This window comes from Meriones unguiculatus, chromosome 7 (genome assembly GCF_030254825.1).
Source record: "Meriones unguiculatus strain TT.TT164.6M chromosome 7, Bangor_MerUng_6.1, whole genome shotgun sequence".
Lineage (NCBI taxonomy): Eukaryota > Metazoa > Chordata > Mammalia > Rodentia > Muridae > Meriones > Meriones unguiculatus.
Genome location: NC_083355.1, coordinates 75,633,435 through 75,638,341, shown reverse-complemented (window position 1 = coordinate 75,638,341; position 4,907 = coordinate 75,633,435). Strand labels below are relative to the sequence as shown.

General features: G+C 40.6%; 1 pseudogene; it reads right to left on the bottom strand.

Moving 5' to 3' along the window:
* Nucleotides 1-3,634: 3,634 nt before the first annotated feature.
* Nucleotides 3,635-4,024, bottom strand: LOC110562415 (small ribosomal subunit protein eS21-like; annotated as a pseudogene).
* Nucleotides 4,025-4,907: the final 883 nt, after the last annotated feature.

Below are 4,907 nucleotides of genomic sequence, written 5' to 3'. Positions count from 1 at the left end.
GGCCGTGCAAGGCAGCATAGCTAGGGGAAAGTGAGCGAAAGCAGGCAGTCAGGTCCATGTTAGACACTGCCGATGCTCCCCTTGGAGCACGAGGACAAAGCTGCCCATCAGTTAAATGTGTCATGGGTCTAGTTACAGTCCACACATGCTCTTTAGTTGGTGCTTCAGTCTCTGTAAGCCCTTACAGGCCTAGGTTTGTTGACACTATTTAGTCTTCTTGAGGGTTCTTTTCCCCTCCAGGACCTTCTATCCTTCCTTACACTCCTCCACCATACTCCCCTAATGTTTGGCTGTGAGTTTCAGCATTTGTTTCTTTCCCCTGCTGGATGAAAAGTCTCAGAGGACAGCCATGCTGGCTCCTTTCTGCAAGCATAGCAGAGTATCATTAATAGTGTCAGGGGTTGGCTTTCACCTACAGGATGGGTTTCAGGTTCGGCTAGCCCTTGGTTGGCCATTCTCTCTTTCTCTGCTCCATCTGTATCCATGTACATCGTGTAGGCAGGGTAGATTTTGGTTCAAAGATTTTATGGATGTGTTGGTGTCCTCCTCTCTCCACTGGAAGTCCTACCTGGCTAAGAGGTGGCTCCATGTACTCCTATCCCTTGGTTTCTCTTCTGTCTCCTTACCCTCTCACCTTCTATTTCCACTCTCCTCACCTGTGAAAGGAAAACTGAACTAATCTAAGGCAGTGGCCTTTAAACCACTGAGACCCTTTACTACAGCAACTTATGCTACTTTATAACTGTAATTTTGCTACTGTTATGATAATGTAAAAAAATTGTGTTTTCCCATGGTCTTAGGTGACCCCTACAAATAGGCCGCTCAACACCCCCAGTAGCTTGTGACCCACAGGATGAGAAAGAGCTTCTGTAACACAGGATTAAGTCTCCCAAAATTCAAGTCAAACCTGCATTATATTTCAACCTCTATGTTGGACCTGTGATGTATTTAGCAGCTCCTATTCCATGCTGCTAGCATCAATTTCTGCATGTTTTTGCCATTGAGAAATCCTGTTTTCCTAATATCTAAGCTTTTTCAGGACCAAGCCTACGTTAAAGATGGAGAGGCCTATTTCTTTACTTCATTAATTTTATTTTTTTATTTATTATTTATTACAATTAATTCACTTTGTATCCCAGCTGTGGCCCCTCCCTCTTCTCCTACCAATCCCACGCTCCCTCCCTCTTCTCCTCCCTTGCCCCTCCCCCAGTCCACTGATAGGGGAGGTCCTCCTCCTCTTCCATCTGACCCTAGCCTATCAGATCTCATCAGGACTGGTTGCATTGTATTCCTCTGTAGCCTGGCAAGGCTGTATCCCCCAGGGGGAGGTGATCAGAGAGCCAGCCACTGAGTTCATGCCAGAGACAGCCCTGCTCTCCTTACTAGGGTACCCACTTGGAGATGAAGTCAATGGGCTACATCTGAGCAGGGGTTTTAGGTCATTTCCATGCATTGTCCTTGGTTGGGTATCAGTCTCTGCAGAGCCCCCAATGCCCAGTATTTTTGCCTCTGTTGGTCTCCTTTTGGAGGTCTTATCCTTCCAGGTGTTTCTATCTCCCTCTTCTTACATAAAATTCTGTGTACTCTGTCCCAATCATTGACAGAGTTTAAAGATTCAGGAATTATACCTATTTAAATATGTATTATGTAATTTCTACACTAAGAATGCCAAATGTAGTGAATTACCTAGGTTTGAATTTGAGTGCTATATTCAGTCCATCAGCCCAGAGTTTCTTCCAGAATTTGTGTCGACTTTTCTGGCTATACTCAAATCTGCTTCATGGCTTTTCCAACCGGCAGCATTCCATTATGATAAACCAGAGCTTTCCACTCATGTAAGAGTCAGCATTATTCTGACATTTTTTTAATTTCCCTATTTTATAAACTTAAGAATAGCCTCTTTTGAAATAAGTATGAAAGGCCAATATTCTAGTAGCATGAGTAATCATGGAATTTCTTACAATGGTGTTCATAAATTTTCTGTTTTTCAACATTTTTTTTTCCCTTGCACCTAACTTGATAGATGACAGAGGTGTAAAGGTGAGCTTGGACTTGTTTTCTGTTCTAAGCAGTTTACATCATTGTGCGACAGTTTTAGAAATAATTATGTTGTGATCTGACAAATGTTGTGAAAAGCAGTGGGTAAGTGCAAAATAATTACAAAAATCGTCCCCAGTTTCTGTTGGAGGAATTGATACAAACATCAATAAATGTTGATTGCTTTGATATTTCTGCTTAGTGCTACTTTTTAAATTCAGGATAACCAGTGAATTAAAAATGGATTCGTCTATGACATTACCACTTTTCTTCTTATATCTAAACTTATCTTCTTGCTAAAGTTTTAGGAACATTTCATATTTTCTAAAATTACATGCTTGGCTTTCTCTGTGCTTTTGATGTTCTGGTAATCTTGGTTTTGAACACACCTCTATCAAATGTGATTTTCATGCCTTCTAATATTTCTGAGACTACAGTCAGCACTAATGTCCTCAGCATTCATGCAATCAGTAACTGAGATGCTTATGGAAAAAAGGGAAAATGTTTGCATATTTTAACCATTGTACCCAATTTATAAACTATTTCCATGACACAGCAGAAGAAGCCTTCCAGAACAGGACTTTCTGAATCACATTGAGCCATCAGTTTTCCTCTGACCTTCTCAAAATTGCTTTATTTCTTTGAAAAGTTTCCGTGCACTTCAGGAGAGAGGAAACTGTATGAACTCATCTTGGGAACAGACTGAAACTTATATCCTAGGCAAGGCGCCTACTGACCTGAGTTAATTGGATACCCACCCTGAGATCTTTGTACATCGAGATGTGCTAATTGCCTTGTCTTATCACACTATAATGATGCATTTAACTTGCATCAGCAGCGTGCACTGTTTGTTAACACTTACTCTTTCTCAAAAATATGGATACCCACAACGACCAGCACAGGTTCTCTAGCAAGGTTTGACATGTAATTGTGCTGAAATGTGCTTTATAGTCAATCCTCCATCTCTGGTGACCCTGGTATTTGAAAAAGAAATGTTCTCAGCATGAGGAGGAATGAAAGGAAAATGACCCTCCCTTGAAAACTCTTTTTCTTTTTTTTTTTTTTACCAATTTGCATTTTTCTTTCTTTCGTGCTCAGCATTTCTATGTTCAGTGATCCTAACTTGCATGTGGCTTCTTCCTTCTTTCCGCATGCTTGCTTTCAAGCTCTTGTGTGATTTTCCTACTTTGTAAGTTAATGATATAATTAGCTGGAAGGTTTTGGGTTGTTTTAGCAAAATCTCCAAAGAAAACTAACAGTGATATCCTGTCTGGGTGGAGTAGTAAAGTTTCCATGTTTTTAGTGGCCTAGGTATCACATCTCTGGGTTTAAAACAAATCATGACAGACAGTTTAAAAAGAAAAGTCAAAGGTCATAGAACTGAGAGAAAGATGGACGGGCAAGAAGGAGATGGAAGAGTCCAAGGGGAAGTTGAAAATAAGAAAGGAAAAAGGAAAAATGAGGTAATTATATTTTATTTTATAAAAATAAAAAAATGAACAAATCATATCTTGTCCTATTTTTTCTTTCTTTTCTTTGTTTTGACAGAGACACTTTCTCACTTTTATTTATGAAAAATATTCATCATCTCTTCTGTTTAAAAAATATTTGAGACAATTCCGTCAGCTTTAGCCAGCCAGAGAATAGAATCATCTGACTCGCCCATCCTGCAAATGGCCCTGCAGATAGCATAGCTTTTAAAGCGGTCATTTAACTGGCCTGTGATGCTGTCAGCCTCAGCCACATTCATCTGGGTGGACGCGTAGTCCTTGGCACCAATGAGGCTGCTATTGGAGCATTTTCATAGCAAGTACAGGTCCATGAACTCACCAGAGGCGGTGCCGGGTTGCTGATCCAGTGGGAATGTAGAAAAGAAGCTCTGTCTAGGTTTTTCAAGAGGACAAAACACCCATGGTATTGTCATGGAATTCTGGCACCTAGAAAATCTGCCACCATAATCAGGAAACAAGAAGAAAAAAAAGTACATTCTGTTCTGAAGGTGTATATAAAGATTGGAAGATAATGAAGCCAGTCCCCATGAGACCTGATAGGTTAGGATCAGATAGAAGAGGAGGAAGACCTCCCCTATCAGTGGACTTGGAAAGGGACAGGAAGGAGATGAGGGAGGGAGGGTCGGATTGGGAGGGAAAGAGGTAGGGGGCTACAGCTGGGATACAAAGTGAATAAACTGTAATTAATATATAAAAAAAGATTGACTAACATTGCTCCTGTAGTTATCAATACACATTGTGAACTTCAGGGTATGTGTCAACAGCCTAGATCTTGTGTCTAGTGTCTGCAACAACAAAGCAAAACAAACAAACAAAAGAACAACAGAAATTATGGTTATGGAAAGTGTGAATATTTAACATCTTCATTATGCCAATGCTCTCACAAAGGCACACATAGGTTCAAACTCAGGATGTCTGCAGTAAATGTGGCAAATACATTACATATTAAGCACACCTCTCTAAATTTTGGAGAATGATAATAAATATTTGCTGTTAATGGAGCTGTCAAGGCTGCATACAGGTCGAGTTTAGTAGTTAATATTTCCTTGATGCCTGACGTTGGAGAAAAGATTCTCAACATACGCATGTATGTGCACACACATGCTCACCCATGTGCTTCGGTGTTTCTGCAAACAGCAATCGTATAATTTTTCCTTTTTTTTAAGTCTTTATTAATTACACTTATTCACTTTGTATCCCTCCCGTAGCTCCCTTCCTTCTGCCCTCCCAATCCCTTCCTTCCTTCCCCTTCTCCAACACATGCCCCTCCCCAAGTCCACTGATGGGGAGGTCTTCTTTTTCTTCCTTCTGACCCTAGTCTATTAGGTCTCATCAGGAGTGGCTGCATTGGCTTCCTCT